Source organism: Rhineura floridana, chromosome 5 (assembly GCF_030035675.1).
Source record: "Rhineura floridana isolate rRhiFlo1 chromosome 5, rRhiFlo1.hap2, whole genome shotgun sequence".
Taxonomy (NCBI): Eukaryota; Metazoa; Chordata; class Lepidosauria; order Squamata; family Rhineuridae; genus Rhineura; species Rhineura floridana.
Genome location: NC_084484.1, coordinates 161,875,425 through 161,897,940, shown reverse-complemented (window position 1 = coordinate 161,897,940; position 22,516 = coordinate 161,875,425). Strand labels below are relative to the sequence as shown.

Here is a 22,516-nt window from a genome sequence, read left to right as displayed (position 1 = left end):
TTTTTTTCTTTTTTGCAAGACCAAAAAAAAATCCAGGATTTCAGAAATGTTCACTTTATAGTATTTCTAAATAATTAAAGAAACTACCTCTGTATTGTTATATGGTACTTTCTACATCGACTGTTAATGCTTTATTTGCAAATTACTACAATTCCCTGTGATCTCTAAATGCCTACGGGACTTAGAGATGGAAACACAGGCTGGATAACTAATTATTTTAGCATCTTTGTTCCTGCTAGATTATGTCAACAGCAAAACATAATTTGATCCTGGCTCAGCTTTATCAGCCAAATGTTCGGCACTGGAAAGCATCTTGAGAAATAAACAAACAAAACACTGTTTGCCATTTTTAAACTCAAGCAGATGCATACAATTAAAACAAGAACTTAAAAGCCTTCCAACACTTTTATTTCCTGGTAAATTAAATCTAGCATGTTTCAATTTGCAAAATATAGTTGGATAGGCCTATAGTTAGATAGTCCTTATTTGTATGACATGATAAGCCAAACTAACTTTGGTTTCAGATCATGGTTAAGGAAGAGAGCTTAACCACAATCCTGATTTTAAGGAAGATGCGCTAAGCCAAATTAAGCCAAAATGACTAGGGAAGAGCAAAGCAGCCACAGTCTCCTCCTTGGGAGCCAACTTGTTCATATGAATCCATGGCTTGGCATAGTGATAGGTGTGAGCCTTGCCATGTGATCATGCCAGTTCCCAGGGTACCATCACGCTCCCAAGAGCATCTACAAAAAGGAATCTAAGGTAAATATATATACGTGAAGGGTTAAACAAAGGAGATAGTGTTCTCAATGACCTGTATTGCATCAAAGGGTGCCAACTTTTTTAGGGTCATGGGCACATCTGGATTTTTGACCGAGTGCCATGGGCACTGCCCCCTCTGGTCACTTCCTCCCCCGGTTGGAATTATGGGGATGCAACTTGAATTGGGTATGTTTGCATGTCTGAAGGGAGAAAGAGAGGAGACCTGTACCCATTCTTTGTTCATCTGCTAATCTTCCTTTAAACTGATACCTCTTTGAGATGCTGACCACACCTCCAGCTCTTCCTTCCTGCATCTTCTCCATCTTTGCCTTTACCTCTCTCACCCATAGCATGAGGTCAAAGACCATGCTTGGTCTTTGTGCCACCAACATAGCTAATTAGAACTAGAATCCCTTTACTGTCTACTCATTTAATAAAGTAAGCTTTTCTTATTTTACCAAGTCTGAAGCCTTAATGATTGTAGCAGAACAAAAGTCTGCTCCTTTACAGGTATAATTGCACAAACTCTCTTTCTCAATCTGCTGTGCTGGTGCTGGATCACCATCTAACTTTGAGAATACCACCCCACCGTGCTTTTCCAAAGGATCTGAGTGAATACTGGATCCAGTAGAATTAGTCTGAATCTTGAAAAGGACATTGAGCTGAAAGAGGAAGTGGGAAAGGAAGTTATTCTTTCAACTGCCTCCTCTAACCCTATGTACTTTTCAACGAAGAGAAAGTGTCCACCTCTCACTGCCTCATGACCTAAGCGTCAATTAATGGGGGGCTCAAAGGCTTTGTAGGCACCAGGTTAAGATGACAAGGCGTCACGTAGGCTGCTCCTGTAGTAAGTTATAAGAGACAAAATAAACAGGCTGCAATCTGGAGTGTAATAAAAGGGGGCAGAATATGAGATACACCCCAGAGATGGCCCTTGCCGCCACACTTTCCAAGAGTGTGCTCTATTACATTAATCCCTTTTTATATATGTAAATAATGTTAATTTCTTCATTGAAAAGTAAAGTGCTGAGTAGTGGATGTTGCAGCAGAGGGGGGAACTATCCCTGACCAATGATAATTGGTGGTCCATCTTCCAGTTACAAGAGAAGTGTCTCTGCATGGAATACACATGCACTCAATGCACACCCTAGACATTGCTGCAGTATCCAAGCTCTCACCTGAAATTAAGGATGGTAGAGAAATTCTGCTCAGTTTGTGTTTAAAAGTGAATCTACCTGATTCACACTGAAATATGCAAACTGAAATGCATTGTAAGCAGCAGCATTTTTGCTGTTACTCTGAAAAGTGCCATTCACTTGCATGGTGCTGTATAACTACTACTACTACCACCACCACCACCTACTTTCCTGCATTGAGCAGGGGGTTGGACTTGATGGCCTTAAAGGCCCCTTCCAACGCTACTATTCTATGATTCTAGTACTACTAAATAATTGGGACCTGCAACAAAATGCTGCAGTGCATCCAACCAAGTAATTTTTTTAAAAAATGCACATACTAGGCAAAGTATGCATAAAAATCTGTGGAATATATTCCCAATGAGGTCTGCCTGGTACCTTCATTGATGTCATTTTGGCTCCAGGTAAAAGTTTACCTCCCCCCCCCCCCGGCATTTGATAGACTGAGATGATGTTGTTTGTTATTACTATGCTGCAAAAGCTTCCTGTGGCAATATGGGGATGTTGTTGTTTTATTGTTTTGTTTTCATAGCATGACTAAAAAAAAGGTAAAGGTGTCCCCACACTTGTAGTGCAAGTCGTTTCCGACTCTTAGGGTGACGTCTTGCAATGTTTACTAGGCAGACTGTATATATGGGGTGGGATTGCCAGTTTCTTCCCCGGCCTTTCTTTACCCCCCAGCATATGCCGGGTACTCATTTTACCAACCACGGATGGATGGAAGGCTGAGTGGATCTCGACCCCTTTTACTGGAGATTCGACTTCCTCCTTCCGTTGGAATCGAACTCCGGACGTGAGCAAAGCTTTCGGCTGCATTACCGCCGCTTACCACTGCACCACGGAGGATCTTCATAGCATGACTAATAAATCTAATAAAAAATAATATGCATATATTCGTGAAACTAACATAAAACGCATTGTATTACAGAAAATTGCTTGCCAAAATGTGTATATTAGGCAAGATTGCATACAAAATATGTATATTAGGAAACATTCACACTACAATGACACATTTTCATGAGGACTTTTTTTAAAAAAAGATTTGCAATTGAGGTGAAATATGGAAAACTGAATTTAAGATTAGAAAGATGAGAAACTGAGAGAAGTCGAAACATTTACCCATCCCTACTTGCCATGCGTTCTCTCCATCATAATAATGGGCATTTCCTTGTAAAATATAAAACGCATTTCAAAAAGTCACCAGTGAACCCCACTTAAAACCCTGGTTTAAAACACTGGTGTCGAGAGGGCAGCTCAACAGGTCAGTCTCATCACTCAAACTGCAACTGGCTACCAGCAACCCACTGTCCATTTAGACATTTCACTATTGGGTCAGTGCCAGCTCTAATGCTGAGACAGCCCTGGACAAAGTATCCTCTGATGGTCCCCCTCCCCTTTTGGTGGACCTTGGCAAGCTTGTCTAGCACTGGTGGTGGGCAGCAGCGCTCTGAGCAGCAAGAGGTGGCTGAGGACCTTCCATTATGTTTCCAGCAGTGCTCCAGAGTGATACTGCAGTGGGAGGTATGGTGGGAAATTGAAATGGCAGCTAGATCCAGTTGCACAGTGGTGCTCAGGAAAAAAAATTAAAGGTGGGCCTAGGGCAGGTGCCAATGATAGACCCTGCCACACTGCTGAGGCCCTGGCAGGTGCCAGGCCTGCATTGATTGCATTGTGGTCACTTGAAAGTGCTAAACAGCAACTCATTAAAACCACATGACTATAAAACCAAACCAGCAATATGTAAAATCCAATGAAAATCAGTATGAAATATGGAAATGGACTGCCTTCAAGTTGATCCAGACTTATGGCGACCCTATGAATAGGGATTTCATGGAAAGCGCTATTCAGAGGGGGTTTACCATTGCCTCCCTAAATCAAAACCCCAGCAACTGATCTAACAAAACTCAGCCCAGCAATAAAAGCGTTAAAAAGTCAAAATTGCTGTCTTTTTGTAGGGCCTGTGTGTGCATGCATGTGATTATGATGATAGCTAGTTAAAAGGCCTGGGGGGGAGTCTTCACCTGGAGCAGCCCCCAAAAGAAATAGGTGTCAGGCAGACCTTAATAGGGAGAGCATCCATAGACAAAGGCAGAAATGGATCTCTGGGTGGGGCGGAGCCAGTGCACCACCTTCCCAGCAGGTGGGTCACTACTGCTTACTGGGAGGAAAGGAGAGAGGGAGGGGCAAGTCGCCGACCTATCCACTGCCTCACTCCTCCCAGTAAGCAACAGCAGCTCACCTGTGAGGAAGCTAGCGTAGCAGTTTCACCCCACTCAGCAAGCCACTTCTGGACAAAGGGATACGGGTGAAAAGGGCAATTTTGTTTTGGAAAAGAGTGCTTCTGTATACCAAAGGATGAGATAGCCTTAAGCCTCAGCACCACTCCTGGTGAAAATGCTAATCTTGCTATCATGGGTTCCCACATTTCAAAGCAAAGCCTTACACTTTCTCTGTATAAATAGAAACATTGAGAGGTTGCTGGCTATGCCATGAGAGCTAAGCATTAAGACAAAGTGTGTCTCTGGTTACCATTTTCTGCAGGACAAGCAACAGAAACGGTTGTTCCTTCAGTGCCGTGTTTGTGAGCTTCCTGGAAGCATCTTAACAGGCCTTTGCTATTGAAAAAAAAGGATACTGGACTAGATGGACCCTTGGTTCAGTGGGGATAATTGGTCCCTTCCATGATTTCTCAGCCATGTCGATTCAGTCTCAGAAGTCCAGAAGCTACTGATTAGCCATCAGATCTTTGCAATCTCTCTAGAACAGGTGTGGGGAACCTTTGGCCCATCAGATGTTGCTGAACTGCAACTCCCACCATCCCCAGCCATTGGCCATGCTCGCTGGGACTGATGGGAGTTGTAGTTCAGCAAGATCTGGAAGGCCAAAGGTTCCCCACAGCAGCTGTAGAATTACAATATGGATGTTAGAAACAATGCCAGAGTGGGATGGGGATGGGAGGGAGCAACAAACATAAAGGGGTTACATGCAAGCAAACGATACATTCCATGGGTGCCTTAATCTTTGGCTTTTCTAATATACAGGCTGCCATATTTCTCTTCTGCTTTCTGTCCGCCAAAAATGGGCTTTGTGGAAGCACAGTGGGAAAGGAGCTGGAGGGAGGGGCTCCCACATGGTGGACATTGGCATATTGGGAAGGGCCATGGCTACTGAGCACATGCTTTGTTTGCAGAAGGCTCCAGGTAGAGCACAGCAAGCCCTGGAGAGCCACTGCCAGTCAGTGCAGACAAAACAGGTAGAAGGACCAATGGGCAGACTCAATATAAATGCCAACACAATTCGTAAAATTATGGCCCCTGCCTAGAGCACCACCACATAAAAGGGTTTTTTGGGCAGATGTTTTGCATGTGGGGATCCTTAATCTTTCAATTAACTGCTTGAGTTTTCTCTGCCCATAATGCACCAGGGCAGGAATTGCTGCATATAGCCTGAAGGCTGCATGCAGACCCTAAAGCAATCTTATGTGGTCCCTGTTGCCCCCACCAACTTTAGTAAAATGTTTGTGTCCCCATTTTGGCATTGAAAGCTGCTATTTGATCACTGCTTTAATGACCAAAGTCTTTCCAGCCGAGTTCTTGTTTCCTTTTAATGGCATATCTAGAGGCCGGCCACAGATTCCCAATTTTTTTACTTCTTTGTTCACCATTGTTAACTTGCTCTCACTCCAGTCCACAAAAGCTTATGCAATAATAAATTTGTTAGTCTTGTCATAAAGATTATTTGATGTTTTTCCTGCAAAAGAATAGCATAGTTACCTCTCTGAATGTTGCTCTCCCTTACATCCATTACGTCTCAGGCAGTGGCGGGGGGGCATTGCTAGGCACAGGTTTGACATGATGAGGAAGGCAATATTCAGGTTTTAATGAGACAACTGAAGCAAAGCAAAGCTCTGGGACTGATGAGTCAAGCAAAGGTCAGGTGCTGATCAGAGGAGTAAAGAGATCAGGCTCCAGAAAGGCAAGTCAGACAAAGCAGAGGTCAGATTTCAGTGAAGTAAGACAAAACAGGTTACGAGAAAGTGAATCAGGTAAAGCAGGTAGCACATTCAGTTCTGAGTGACACTTAGGTTGAAGCATCAGAGAAGGAGGTTCAAATGTTGTTTCAGCAGCAAGCAAATTCAGACGGAGTCCTAAATAGAGCTGCAGCTTCATCTAGATAGATAGCTGTGTCCCTGGTGAGCAAAGCATCTTTGGTTAAAGAGGCCTAACTCAGACAGCATGGGAGAGAGCTGAACAGGAGCCCACAGAGGATGGCAATGTGATCTCCTCAGACTAAGAAGATACAAGGGGAAAAATGGGGAACATCCATGCCAGTACTGAGGAGGATTCTCCCTCGCCCTCTGATGCATCTTCCAAATCTACACCCTCATGCCCTGAAGATGGAACTCAGAGCCATGACCAATGGGAGGTTCTTTGGCCCTCGTTCATCTCATCAAGTTAGCTAACATCAGAAAGGGATTAGCACCCTACCACTAGCCCAGTATATAAGGTGATAACAGCATGCAGAATGAGATATTTGGCAATTGCTACTTCTCTATGAGCCAAAAGAATTATATGTAACAAGCTCTCAAAACTCCAGTGCACCAAACTGAGTAATTAATCATGGTCAGTGCAGACATTGTAAGGTTGGGCTGCTGCACACCAATATTTGAAAGGCCCACTGAACTGAGCTCTAGACCCTTTATAATCCCCCCTTCTGTTGTGCAACATTCCAAAGCCGGCAGGGAGAATGATTTGCAGAGCACAGAAATAATGGGAGCTGCATGCCCTTCTTGGGGGAAGGAGTAAATCTATTCCCCAAGGAGGAGAGCACTACAAGTCTCTTGCCTGGAGCCCATAAAAAAATTGGAGCCAGTCTAGTAATCTATCTCGTGTTTATTTTTATTTCGTTAAGCTTTCTTTATAGCTAGAGATGGCCTTAAAGCACTTGAGGAAAGCATTATAAATAAGAAAAATGATTGCTGCTATATTGTGAATTTTAAAACAAAAAAAAATGACTTACTAGCCACAATTTAGTCCTTAGAAGACTTCTGTGAAGCTTAGTTTATAGCTCCACTAAGACAATAGGTTGTGTGTTAGCCCTGTGGGCAAAACACATTCCCCCAATTTCATATGCCATATTCCCTTGCCTAAAGGGCAGTTGTTTATTATATTCCTTTTATTGGTGGCACAAGTTTTTCTCTTTTAAAAATCTCCTATTACAAATTTTGCCAGTAGGGTTTCTTTAAATGTGAAAATGCTCAGGAAATTATAGCCCCTCCAAACTGCTTTGATTTCTCTACTTCTCTTTCTTTATAGGAGCTGCCATTTAAAAAAAGAAAAGTTGCCAAATTTGCTCTGCCTTAAACAGGAGGGGGAAACTGTGGGTGTTCTGACCTTTTTTTAAAAAAAGGGGTGGATTATCCTGCTAAGATAATAGTGAAATAGCAGAAAGAGTGCATGAATAAGGTGAGAGATCAATTTAAAGCTTTCTCTCCTGTTCGTAATGACCACAGAAGTCTTCTGTGTGACCATAGTGTTTCGGAAGCAGAGTCTGTTATTGGAAATAATCCATTTGAGGGCCACAAACTTTTCTGGTTCCAAAACAAGCAGAAGTGTTCAGCAAGACTCTCCACCTGAGAGGAGAAAACCCCTTTTGTGTCTTCCCCATACACACACCAGCTGCGCTGATAGTTGCATGTGGGTACCATGTAAATAGCATCATATGTGGAGCACAGCCTAAATGGGTGTATATCCAGGTGTAGCAGTTATTAGAGCCTGCTGGAGAAAGATACCCAGGCTCTTCACAGGAGTCTCACATCCCCCGACCAGTATTCCAAGGTTATTTCCATCCCCCTAGTCTAGTTGATCATAGGTTATTGAAGTACAACCCATGATCCCTGATAACTTGATCTCTTTTCCCAGGCCTTTGAGGAGTGGGGAAGTGTATTGGGAATTTGAATGTCTGCTGCTGCTGCTGGTTTTATTTGTGACTGAATTCTGTTGCTGCTTCAATTTTATTCTTTAATGTTTGGTTTGGACTGTGTATATTTCTGCCCAGGGACCTTTGGGTGAAGGGTGGGTTATAAATACCTTTTAATAATGCTGTCTGGGGCTGATGAGAGCTGATTCCACCAACACCTAGAGGGCACCACATTGGCTACCCCTGCTTAAAGCATCATCAAAGAGATCCAATGTTTAACTGACCAGTTGAGGTTCATAAATACCTTGGAACTGGATGTTAGATTTTGAAGGAGGAAATTTGTTTTTGTTTTTTTTAATAATTTTTATTCAAATTTTTCCAAAAACAAACAAAACAAAGTCAAAAAGACATAACAATACATCAACAAAAAATGAAAATAAAATAGTTGACTTCCGATTTGTCGCAGATCAGCTATAAGTATATAATATACATCAAACCTGTCCCTTAATGTATACATACAGAGTCCCTTTTCTCCATAGGCTGTCTTAATTAATCGTCAAATCCCAGTATCATCATTTTATTTTGATCTTTCAACAAAAAGTCTAAGAGAGGTTTCCATTCCTTAAGAAATGTATCTGTCGATTTTTCTCTAAGTAAACATGTCAATTTATCCATTTCTACTAAGTCCATTAATTTCAATAACCATTCTTCCATTGTTGGTGTTGATTCCATTTTCCACTTTTGTGCATATAATAATCTTGCTGCCGTAATCATATATAATATTATTCTTCCATATTTCTTTTCTATTTGTTTATCCATAAAACCCAATAAAAAAAATTCTGGTTTTGACTGAATATTTATCTTTAGAATTTTTTGCATCTTCCTACCTATCTGTGCCCAAAATGATTTTGCCTTTTTACATAACCACCACATATGATAAAATGATCCTTCTTGTTGTTTACATTTCCAACAAACATTAGAAACATTACTATACATTTTTGACAACTTTTCTGGAGTCATGTACCAACGGTACATCATTTTATAAAAAATTTCTTTAAGATTATAGCATAGTGTAAATTTCAAACCTTTTTTCCACATATTTTCCCATTGATCCATTTGTATGTTATGACCAAAATTTTTTGCCCACTTTACCATACACTCTTTTACTTGTTCTTCCTCCATATCCATTTTCAATAAGAGTTTATACATTTTCGCAATTATATTTTCATCATTTGTACACAATCCTATTTCAAAATCAGATTTACTTATTTCAAACCCATACATTTTCTTGTCCATTTTATATCTTTCTAACAATTGTAAATAGGCAAACCATTGAAAACTATATCCTTCCTTTGTCAGTTGTTCTCTCTCTTTCATTGTATATTCTCCATGTACATTTTCTAATAGTTCTTGATAAGTTAACCATTTCTCTTTTCCAGCCATTTCTCTTCTATAAAACGCTTCTTGACTTGAGACACATAATGGTATTTTCGAATAAAACCTTGGTTTGTATCTATTCCATATTTTCAACAGAGGACGTCTTATGAAATGATTGTTAAAGTCTACATTTACTTTTACTTTGTCATACCATAGATATCCATGCCATCCCCACTTCAAATTATGGCCCTCCAAATCCAATAGTCTTTTATTCCTCAATAAAATCCATTCCTTTATCCAGACTAGACAGCAGGCAGCAAAGTAAAGTCTCAGATTTGGTAATCCCAGTCCTCCTCTTTCTTTGGCATCTTGTAGTAGTTTAAATTTAACTCTTGGTTTTTTTCCTTGCCATACAAATTTAGAGATATCTTTTTGCCATTGTTTAAAAGGTAAATCAGAGGATATTACAGGTATTGTTTGAAACAAAAACATCATTCTCGGTAATACATTCATTTTTATCACAGATATTCTACCCATTAATGACAATTGTAGTTTATCCCATCTTAGCAAATCTTTCTTAATCTCTGTCCATAATTTTTCATAATTATTATGAAACAACTTTGAATTTTTATTTGTCATAATGATACCTAAATATTTCAACTTTTTCTCTATTGTAAAATCTGTCTTGTCCATTAACTCTTTCTGTTCCCTTAAAGTTAAATTTTTCACCAACATCTTTGTTTTTTGATTGTTGATCTTAAATCCTGCTAACGGTCCAAATTCTTTTAATTTGTCCATCAATACATTAATTCCTTCCAAAGGATTTTCTAGTACAATTATCAAATCATCAGCAAATGCTCTCAATTTATATTCTTTTTTTATCTTTAATCCCGAAATTCTTTTATCTTGCCTTATATCTCTAAGCAGCACTTCTAAGACCAGAATAAATAAAAGGGGAGATAAAGGACATCCTTGTCTTGTACCCTTTTGTATTTCACATGAATCCGTTAAATCTCCGTTAACAATTATCTGAGCCTTCTGAGATGTATAAATCGATCTAATCCATTTTATAAAATTGTCTCCAAAATCCATTTGCTCCAAAACCTGAAACATAAATTTCCAATTCAAATTATCAAATGCTTTTTCAGCATCTAAAAAAATCAAAGCTGCTTGTTTATCATTTCGTTGTTCTAAATATTCCAAGACATTCAAGACATTCCTGACGTTGTCACGTAATTGTCTTTTAGGTAAAAACCCTGATTGATCTTCCTGAATAAATTGTTGCAATATTATTTTCAATCTTTCTGCCAAGATCATTGTAAAAATTTTATAGTCATTATTCAATAGAGATATTGGTCGATAATTTTTTGTTTTAGTTAAATCTTGCTCCTCTTTAGGTATTAATGTTATATTAGCATTTTTCCAACTATCCGGTATCTTTCCCTCTTGCAGAATAAGATTCATTGTAGACTGTAAAGGTAGTAAGAGTTCTTCCTCCAAACATTTATAATACATTGCAGATAACCCATCTGGTCCTGGTGCCTTTCCTAATTTAATTTTGTTTATAGCTTCAGATATCTCTCTTGACGTAATGGGACCATTAATAGCTTGTCTCTGAAAGTCTGTAATTCTAGGCAAATTCTGTTTAGATATATACTCTTCTATTTTTTCAGATGGAATTTCCTGACATTTGTACAATGTTGAATAATATTGATGAAAAATCTTTTTAATTTTTACATTATCTGTCAACGTCTCATCTCCTTCTTGTATCTTTAAAATGATATTTTTTTGGCGTTCTTTTCTTAATTTATATGCTAACCATTTCCCAGGTTTATTTGCAAATTCAAAAGTCCTTTGTTTAGCAAAATTTAGTTTTCTTTCAATTTCTCTAACTGTCAGCATTGATACTTGCTTCTGTAACATTTTGATTTCATTTACAGTAGAAACTTTAGTTGGATTCTTTTTCAATTCTTCCTCTTTTTGTTTTATTTCTTCCAAGATTAATTGCATTTTCTGTTGTTTCTTTTTTTTTAATTCAGAGTTACATTTAATAAGATATCCCCTCATAAATGCCTTACTTGTATCCCAAACAATATTTTCACTTGTTCCTTTATGTAAATTATGTTCAAAAAACTCTTTTAATTTCTTCTTACATTCTTGTACTACTTTGTCATTCTGTAATAAAGATTCATTTAGTCTCCATCTAAATCCAAGATTTTTCTTTTTTAAAGTTAATATCACAGGGTTATGATCCGAAAAAGTTTTTGGTAATATATCCATTTTAAAAGTGTCCTTCGCTAAAATTTTAGACATCCAAATCATATCAATCCTCGAGAATGTTTTGTGTCTTTCTGAAAAATAAGTAAATTCCTTTGCGTTATCATTTATATATCTCCAGGTATCCACCAATTCTAAATGTTCCATCAGTTCAAAGCAAATCTTCGGTAATTTACCCTGTGTCTCTTTGATATTTTTTTCAGAAAGCCTATCAATTTTTGGTGAGATTACCCCATTCCAATCACCCATAACGCACCAATGGTCATATGAAAACTCTGACAATTTTTCCATAAGTCCTGTGTAAAACCTTGTTTTATCTTCATTGGGGGCATAGATACCCACTATCAAAATGTTTGTACCCTGTAGAGTAATTTCGACCCCCACAAATCTACCACTATCATCCAGTAATACCAATTTAGGAAGCAATTGTGGGTTAATGTAGAGAACAACTCCATTTTTTTTTTTTGGTCCAGCCGAAATAAATTCTTCACCCAAATTTTTACAAATCAAATATTTGGAATCTTTCTTCTTAATATGAGTTTCTTGTAAACAAATTATATCCAATTTTAATTTTTTCAAATAATGAAACACTTTCTTTCTCTTCTGCGCCATATTGGCTCCATTTATATTCCAAGTTAGATATTTGTAATCCATCTTTAAGAGTGTATTTTAAAATGTGCCTGATGCTCCTTTTAGTCCATCATCTTCCTTCCCTTCCTCTGCATATTTTGTTGACTTTGTTCCCCAGGAATTATATCCATATCTTTGAGTTTATCTTCATCCATATCTTTTGAAGCTTTTCTCAAGAAGTCCCTTGCTTTTTGAACAGTATTCAATCTATATTTCTGTTGTCTGAATGTAAAGATCACTCCTTCTGGAACATCCCATCTAAATTGAATTTTGCGTTGCTTAAGTTTCTCTGTAAAGAAAGCATATTCTTTTCTCTTACGTAAAAGTCTAATAGGAATTTCTTTCATCACCAGTATTTCCTTACCATCAATTTTAAAGGTATTTTTAAAGTGTTGCTGTAATACCATATCTCTGGTCGTCTTCTTTATAAAATGAACAAGCACATCTCTTGGAATTTTATTCATTGTTGCATATCTGGAATTAATTCTATACACTTTATCTATTTCAAATTCCATCTGATCTTCATTCAAATCCAGAAATTTTACTAGAGCATTAACAATTTTATCTCTGATGTCTTCACCTGTTTCCTCAGGAATTGCACGGAATCTCAAACAATGTTCTTTATTTTTCATTTCAGTCACAGCCATATAGTCCAAGTTTTTTTCTAATTCCAGATTTAATATATCTTTTCTATTCTCCAAGATTTGTACCTTTTCTTTAGTGTTTTTTGCATCCTCCTTTATTTGCCCAATTGTCCCTTTAATCTCATCCACTTGTGTTTTAATATAGTCTTTTATATCTGTCAATTCAGTTTTCATTTCCTGTTTTATATCATTAATCCCTTCCATTATTTTTTGAAACATATCTGGGGGTATAACCCCTTCCTGTGGATCAGTAGAACTTCTTCTTCGCTCCTGGGTCTTAGTTGCTTTTTTAGTTGTCATTTTCAAGAAAAGCCTTTAATTTCTGATATTAATCACTGTTCCAAAACCTAGAGGCAGTCTATTTCTTTTTTTTTCCTCCACCAACAAAAAAGTTAATATTCCAGGCCTGTTATTGAAGTCCAGCCAGCACAGCACAGTTCTTATCTACATCCAAGAATGCAAAACAATTCTGGTTGCCAACACCAAACAATTAGTAACATATACGAGCAGCAGATTCGTCCAAGAAGAAATAGTCCAAAGAGAAAAATAGTCCAAAATATAATAATTACCTCTCATCCGTTTTTAAACTTTAAAACTCCAAATTCAGGCCAGCTTTTTGTTGTAAAAAAAGTATATAAGTTGTTTACATTTTCTTTCTTCCTTAATTATATTTAAAAGAGAAAAATTATGACTCACCCAGGTTTCTCAGTTGCTGATTCGTAAACAAATCCCTTTTATTGTAGTAATTTAAGCCAAATGATAAGATTTAGACAGAAGTAGGCTCGCTGGTTAAGAACGTTTTTTTTAAGAAGAAAAAAAAGAACGCTTCGCTTTTTTCCAGTACAGCTTACGTGGAAATCCTGACTCCGTCTTCAGCCGATCGGCATGCCTTCTTATCTCAGGAATTTCCTGATCAATTCCAGCCGCCGACAGCTCAACGAAGTCTTGTGGAAAATCTGATCGGTTCTCCTATACCTTGGAGAACATTTAAGCCAGTCCAAGATTCCTCTTGGCTGGCTTTTAACCTGAAAAAAGCTTCCTCTGAGGCAGAGCTCCCTCAGAGACAACCACCAGTCAGCACTCCTTCCGGGAAGTCCTGAAGGAGGAAATTTGTTGACACTAATCCGAGCATTTGCAAACTGGGAATTCCACGCATTGGGAGTGAAGGGTGGGCATGGGGATGAGCATACTTGCGCAAGGCCAATTTTTGAAGTGCCTAAGTCTCCTTTACTTGTGGTAGCTGTCGCACAATGTAGAATCCTGAAAAATCAAGGGTTTACATGCATAGAAGGAGGTTCCCTGCTTCATACAGTCGACTTTGAACTCACAGATATGGACTAGGGGTGGAGCTAGGGCACTTATCCCCATCCACCCCCTAAGTTGAAATTCCCATTTTGCAATAATCTCTGAATGGGGCTTTTGAAAGTTAGATATGTGATAAAGATGTGGATTCAAAGATATATGCTAAGAGTGTGCACTGACAATACCATTCAGTTCAGACCTCAAATCAGCACTTTATCAAATGTGACTCCGACCAGTTCAGAGGCTGCTTTATTCAGTCCGGGGTCAGAATCTGCTTTTTTCCTCCCATCTCCATTCACTATTGGGAAATCTAAATGACTATAACTCCCCCCCTTTTGACAGAAGTGGGTACAATCTGCAGGCATTCCAGCCTCTCCAGAGTGGATGCCTCCAGGCAAAGCAGTCTAGAAGCTTTTGTGCTGGACACCTATAAAGTTTGTTTTTTAAAAGGCAGTATCTTTTTTAAAAAAAAATTGGCAGAAGAGAATGAAATTTGCAGACAAGGGTGCTCCTTCTGAGGGCATGAATCTTGCCAGATTTTAGAAGGATCACCACAGTGTTTTCTCACAAAGGCATCCACTATACTTTTAGAGTGGCTATGTTGGGGGAGGTGTTTATTATTAGGGGTAATAAGTTTAGCAATTATTGTGCATAACAACCATCCATTGTACACATTCAGTAGGCTTCATGGAGAATATACATATTCACTATTCATAGGTATGTTCTTAAACTGCAAGGTTTTTTGCCTATTAGTGAATTTCCCTGCTTTTTAATCCGGGAGGTAAGAAATGGGATCCTGTGCAAGTTTGCTGAGAGTGGATCGATCATTTGCATGATTATTGAGTTCAGTGGGATTTACTCCCCTGCAATAATTCTTAGGATAGGTGAAACTGACCACAGGGGATGGGGAGGGGGGGAGGAGGAGGAGGAGGAGGGAGGGGAGGAAATGCAGAGGGGAGGATTGGGATGGGAGCAGGCAGGAGGGGGAGGGGAGAAGGACAGGTTTGATCATTTGCATGTTTATTGAATTCAGTGTGATTTACTCCCATGCAACCATGCTTAGGATGGGTAAAAGTGACTGGGGGGAGGGATGGCTGGAGTGGGCAGGGGAGGAGAAAGAAGGAAGAGGGGAGGGGAGGAGGAAGGGAGAGGAGAGGGGAAGGAGGGGAAAAGCAGGTCTGATCATTTGCATGTTTATTGAGTTCAATGGGATTTACTCCTATGCAATGATGGTTAGGATAGGAAAAACTGACCATGGGGGAGGAGGGGGGGAAGGGGAAGGAGAGTATTGGAGGGGGACAAAGGAAGGGGGAGGGGAGGGCAGGTTTGATCATTTGCATGCTTATAGAGTTCAATGGCATTTACTTCCCTGCAATCATGCTTAAGATAGGTAAAACTGACCATGGGGATGAGGAAGGGGAGCGGGAGGGGGGAGAAAGGGAAGGATGGGATTGGAAGGGGATGGGGATGGGTAGGGAGGGGCAAAGGAAGGGGCAAGAGGGGGTTAGGAGGAAGGAGGAAGGAGAAGGGAGGGTGGGTTTGATCATTTGCATACTTTTTGAGTTCAATGGGATTTATTTCTGTGCAATCATGTTTGAAAATGGAAATGGACTGCCTTCAAGTCAATCCCAATTTATGTTGACCCTATGAATAGGATTTTCATGGTAAACGGTATTCAGAGGTAGTTTTAACACTGCCTTCCTCTGAGGCTGAGAGGCAGTGACTGGCCCAAGGTCACCCAGTGTGCTTCATGGCTGTGTGTGAATTCAAACCCTGTTCTCCCAGGTCGTAGTCCAACACTGACCTTGGGGAGGGGAGGAGATTGGGTGGGTGGGCACTGGGCAGAAGGGAAGCCCCTTTCCTTTCCCAAAAGGAAAACATTGTGAACAGTATCATTGCTTTTCAGTGTTTCCCCACCTTTTTATTCTACAGCAAGCACAAGTAGCCTCCCACCCAAATTTAAACCAAAGTTGTCCCTGGCCACATCCACACCAAGCCTTTATTTCACTTTGGATAGTCATGGCTTCTCCCAAAGAATCCTGGGAAGTGTAGTTAGTGAAGGGTGCTGAGAGTTGCTAGGAGACACCCAGTTCCCCTCACAGACTTCAATCAGAGTGGCTGACTGTTAAACCAGTCTGGCCACTGAAGCTCTCTCAGTGGAACATGAGTCTCCTCTCAACGCCCTTCACAAACTACACTTCCCAGGATTCTCTGAGGGAAGCCATGACTGTCTCATGTGAAATCAAAGTCTGGTGTGGGTGTGGCCCCCTGATTAGCCAAGCCCAGCAGCTGTGAGGCTTTTAGAACTCTGACAGTTGGTTCTTACTGAGTATGCCCGCCCTTATCATTCGCTTCCAGCCAAAATTTCTTAAATTAATTAAAAATCAGCCAGGCATTTTTTAAACTTTTAAACTGCAGAAGATGAAGGTCAGAATATGGGGCAAGGTCAGTATTGGGATTACAGGTACTCTGTGAACATGGCTGATTTTTAATGAATTTCAACAGATTATGAGAACTCTGACAGAAAAAAGTCCAAAAGGGTTCTGGAGGTTTTTTCTCTCTTTTTACACTTTGAACTGTCTATTCTCTCTGACTGTTTTGTGTATCACCATGAAAATTGAGAGGGTTGTTAAGCAAGCATTTCTGAGTTCAGGACTATAAGTTTTGTAAGGTTTTGTTTTGAAGTGAGCTTATGGGAAGCATCAGAATGGCATGGGGGTATTTTCAATTTAACTTTGCGGAATGTGAAAAATCCCCGCTGGCTATAGTATACAGCCACTCTTGTGGCTGTATAATAATCTGTCCATGAAGAGGGAATTGCACATGTTCCACAGCCATTATACATGATCTCCAACAGGCCCTAGGGAATGTGCATATTACAACTGCTTTTTGTACATCTTCTGGTCAATATGCATAGTCTCAAAAAAAAATACTGGATAATATGCTGACCAGCATAATCTGGTCATAATTTTGATCTTCACTCATGCAATAAAGATAGTCTCCATCTAATGTCAGGGAATATGCAGAAAGCAGCAATAGATAAAGGAATTAACCCTCCCCTGAGATCCTGCTGGTGATTGACCCCATGCTGCTAGAAAAAAAGTGAATCTTTATCTGGAGCCCCACCCCTTCTTCCTGCTGCTCAGGTGATCATGTTGTGGAGCTATGTAAGATTAGTCAGTGGGCCAGAAGCAGCCATGGCTTCCCATAGACATCTGGCTAGCCACTGTGAGAACAGGATTCTGGACTAGATGGGACATTGGCCTGATGTAGCAGGGCTCTTTTTATGTTATTATGTTAGAAAGTTTGTTAAAACATGTAAATGTGTTCCTGGAATCCTTTTGTTGCTTGCTGCCAAAAAGCAAAAATAAATCTGTTTGTGGCTTGTCACAAGCATAGGATCTGATGCATTCAGAGTGCTCCATCCGTGCAAAACCTTCCACGATCAGTGTTGGGGAAGCTCCGCAGGTCCACTGAGAAAACCTTGGAGGAGTTTCCCAGCACTGAAATGAAAGGGGCAGCCTCTCCTTGCAAGGAGCTCTTTGTGTACATCAGAGTCCCATGGATCTTTTGAACTATTCTGTGGGATTTTGTTCAAAGATTATGGCTTCACAACATGCCTCTTTAAAAGCACTGAGTTGAATTTTACTGTCTACCATAATGGAATTGCATACCATAAGAATGAACAAAACATTCTACATCATAAAATAAAACCTGAGCAAACCAGTTGAACCTACACATTCCTGAACATTTCTCAGAGGTTTGTGTTTTAAGAAAATATATTTTTCACAAATTCTTTCTGAATTTCTTCCAGATAAACAAATGTAAAATATTGTATCAAAGAACCATGTTGCTTCATCCCAAGGCAGACAGCAGCTTATTTTGATACATTGGATTGTATCTTAATTATACAGCCATAAAAAGCAGTGTGAAACAAAAGTGTTTTTTACATGGCCTGCTAGATGTAATAAGGAATGCAATGTGGATAGATTGGTAACCAATTTGAGCTTAATTTCAGAACAATGAGAGGCACTTTAAAATTCTCATTTATTTCTTCATTCCTTTTTATTTCTTTTTTTTCTTATTGTGCTGTGAAATTGTCTATGGATATGGCTAATAACCCTACTAAATAACCCTCTCATGATTAGCCTTTATGGACTTTTTTAATTACTATTTTAGGACTATAATCAGCCATTCGCAGCTTCCTCAAAAAAGTAAGTGGAAAAGTTTAATTTTTCCTGATCTGTAAGGGTGAATTTTGGTCAGGATGAGTAATCTTTTCTCCAAGATGGGTTTTGTTATTTTTTAAAATCCAGGGGTGCTTGTCAAGCAACTCTGCCAATTTTTTCAATTAACAGATAATTCCACTGAATTGTCAGAGAACATATTCTGGTACTATAAAGCATTGGGTATGCTTGTGCAGGTTGAGGTAGTTACTGGAAACAAAAACTGCTGTCACCAAATGTTAAATTAGAAATCCATAATAAATATCTCTACTTCAAAAGCAATTGCTTCCTGGAACAAAGGATGTAAATGAACAATTTCAGTCCAGTCTCGCTCTTTCTCCTCTCCCTCTTAATCACGATTCATAATTAAATACTTGTATAAAATTACATTAGTCGGATTGCCTGAGAGACTTAGCTTCAGAGGCATTATCAACAAAAGCGCAGGGTGTTATCACTAATGCCACAGCCTGTATTCCTGTCTTTACATTCCAGGGACAGACAGGTAATTACATTACATTATCTGTATTTACTATCTACTACAAATGTAACAGCCACAGAAATTAGGCTCAGGTCAATTCTGTTTAGAGACACTTTTGAAACCTCTGTAATTAGTTGGCAAAGATCTGTGTAGGTCCCACCAAGACTGCAATAAAAGGACAAAGTAGTATGTTCCCCAAATTAAGGTGCTCTTCTTATGTCAAGGATGGTACATGTTATGAGTTGGCATGATAAGAAAAAATAATTGCCCTGATAGATCAAGGTGTAACCACTATGCCTGTCATGGCCCAGAAACCCCCAAGTCCTGCAGAATGGAAGGTGGGGATAACTGGAAGCAGGAACTAGCTCAGGAAAAATTATCCAAAGTGACTGACTTACTATAGCACAGATGGGGAATCTGTGGCCCTCCACGACTGTATCTCCCATCACCTCTAACCATTGGTCACTCTGGCTGGAACTGATGGGAGTCCTCCTACTGGAAGGAAGGGCAGTATATACATTTAATTAATAAATAAGTAACATCTGGAGGGCAACCACACACTCCCCACACCTGCACTAAAGGAGAAGCCACAGGAGATTGCAGTCCAGCCTCTGCACCAGGTGAAGTAGCCTTACCCCCACCTTCTTGATTCTGAGGACTCATCCCCAGAACATCTGCAACTCAGTAGGGCACCCTTCTGCTACTTTGCTATGTACAGGAGGTAGGAGGAAACTTCTCAGTCTGGGTGCAGCATGCACCTTTGAATAGGGAGGTGGAGCTTTAGGCAACCACCTTACCCAAGGACTACCGATGCTTACAGTTGGCTCCAGACTCTCACAGCAGTAACACTCCAAGCTTCTTGCTTGTTTTTTAATCTAGCTTTACCTCGCAACCAGCCCTGTGGTGAGTTGTCCATGGTCCTGACCAGTTGTAGCTTGTTCTGGATGCTTGCTGTTTTTTATCAGTATGCCTTTGCAGGCTTCAGGTTGGAACAGGATAACAGAGCTTTAATTTGAATTGGGGAGCCCTTCCATTCTTTGTGGGTCACAAAGCACCAACACCCAAAATAAGGCTCTGGATTAGGAAGCTTGTTTGCTTCTCTACAATAGCAACTTCAAGACAACCATTTTCATCTCAGCCAAATATTGTCAAGTAATGCAGTCTGGAATCACTGCGTTGCCCTTTGACATGTTGTTTAGGACACCCTACATGACGCTGTCATTTGAGGGGGTCATAGAATCATAGTATAGTAGAGTTGGAAGGGCCTATAAGACCACTGAGTCCACCCCCTGCTCAATGCAGGAATCCAAACTAAAGCATACCCAACAGGTGCCTGTCCAGCTGCTTCTTGAATGCCTCCAGTGTTGGAGAGCCCACCACCTCCCTAGGTAATTGGTTCCATTTTGCACCGCTCTAACAGTCAGGAAGTTTTTCCTGATGTTCAGCTGAAATCTGGCTTTCTGCAACTTGAGCCCATTATTCTGTGTCCTATATTCTGGGACAATTGAGAAAAGATCCTGGCCCTCCTCTGTGCGACAAACTTTAAAGTCCTTGAAGGGTGCTATCATATCTCCCCTCAGTCTTCTCTTCTGAAGGCTAAACATGGCCAGTTCTTTCAGTTTCTCCTCATACGGCTTTGCTTCCAGTCCTCTGATCATCCTTGTTGCTCTCCTCTGAACCTGTTCCAGTTTGCCTGCATTCTTCTTAAAGTGTGGTGTACAAAATTGGAAGCAGTACTCAAGATGAAGCCTAACCAGTGCTGAACAGAGGGGAACTAGTACTTCATGTGATGTAATGCAGCCTAAAATAGCATTTGCCTTTTTTGCAGTCACATCACACTGTTGGCTCATATTCAGCTTGTGATCAACAACAATCCCAAGATCCTTCTGTCATGTCGTATTGCTGAGCCAAGTATCCCCCATCTTATAACTGTGTGTTTGGTTGTTGTTTTCCTAAATGTCCAACTTTGCACTTAGCCCTGTTACATTTTGTTCTGTTGTTCGCAGCCCAATGCTCCAGCCTATCAAGATCACTTTGAATCTTATTTCTGTCCTCTAGGGTATTAGCTATTCCTCCCAATTTTGTATCATCTGCAAATCTGATGAGCATTCCATGCACCTCCTCAACCAAGTCATTATAAAAATGTTGAAGAGCACTGGGCCCAGGACCGAGCCCTGTGGTGCCCCACTTGTTACCTCCCCCTAGTTTGAGAAGGAACTTTGATAAGCACTTTTTGAGTACAATTCTGTAGCCAACTGTGGATTCACCTGATAGTTTTTCCATGCAGCCCACATTTAGCTATCTTGCTAATCAGAATATCATGGGGCACTGTGTCTAAAGCCCAGTATGAACATGCTTTAGCAATGCATGCAAGGCAGATTCTTTTTCAGTTTGCTCAAAACCTGCTGATCAGAGTCCACAGGGCATATTCTGTTGTCACCATGGAAATCCTATCCACAGTGATTTCAAGAGCCACTGGATAGGAGGCTATCTGATTACATCTACCCTGTGTTTCAGGGGGGTAAGTTGTTTTCTTAGGAATTAATTGGTCTCATGTCATTGCCATATCAGGGCAAGTGTGCATTGGACCTTCCCCTATGGGGAAAGGTAAAGAGGGTCTGATTTATAGAATGTAGCCTTAGTATACTCAGAAGCCCTGGGTTCTCGTGCACATGCAACAATGGCCAAGCTACTGATGGGAAGTACAGCCTCCATGATGCTACATGAACCTAGATAGCACTGCACACATGCAGGAGCATCTAGGGCCTCCAATCCTGTTGCAGCCTACATAGTGCAAACCAATCTTTCCCCGTTCCCCTCTGTAAGTGAAGCAAGAATGGGACTGTAGGCCCTGATGCATGTTGAGGACATCTTGGATGGATGCCGGGGTCTAGAAGCCTCTAGCCAGGCCTAGAGTAGCCTACTGGAAAAGGAGGTCCAATGGAGTCAGGTAAATGCACTGCTTGAATTCTACCAGTCTCCTAAATTCCATGAAGCAATCTGCCTTAAGAAAACTGGTGACGAGTAGTTTACAGTGAGACTGCCTATAACATAATATCATATACTAGTATGTAGCCTAATCACCTGGGTATGATCCATGTTTAATTAAGCACATTTTAAGTGCCATTGTTTTTAGTTGGCATCCTTGAATCCCTCCCATTGAAATCAATATAACATTAAAATGTTTTAACTTTAGTTGAATCACACATCGTATACCTTTTTGAGACAGTTGTAAGAAATGGGACAGTTGTAAGAAAAGTAGAGATTGGCACAATAGCAGAGATGTATGTGTGTATATACTGTACATGTATGTAATTTTGCGTATTGCATGGTATACAGTGTATACTATTTAATTCACCCCTTACCACCAAATTTTATCATTTGTACAAGACTATTTCAGCTCAAGGGAACTGAAATGTGAAACCCTTACTTTGTACAACAAACAATCCTGTCCCTCTGGCTGCTAAGGAAATTGAATCTAAGGTCTTTCCCTTCTTTCATTTTTACTGTCTCTATTATAAACTTATGGGGAAAAGACGGACACAATTTAAATTTGATGTCTTGGCTGCACTTTATCACCTTATTGAAAACACGTGAATAGCTGCTTTTTTATTATTATTATTTGTTCACAAAATCATATTATCCTTACTTAATGCTGAGCCATAAAGCTGTCCTACCCTACAAAAACATTATTCTCTCCCCCAA

The 22,516-nt window shown here is 40.0% G+C and overlaps 1 protein-coding gene across 4 annotated transcripts in view; it reads left to right on the top strand.

Annotated features, from left to right (window-relative positions):
• Positions 1-22,516, top strand: part of GRIA4 (glutamate ionotropic receptor AMPA type subunit 4) — a 380,787-nt gene that overhangs the window by 342,256 nt on the left and 16,015 nt on the right. The gene's annotated exons all lie outside the window — the stretch shown is intronic.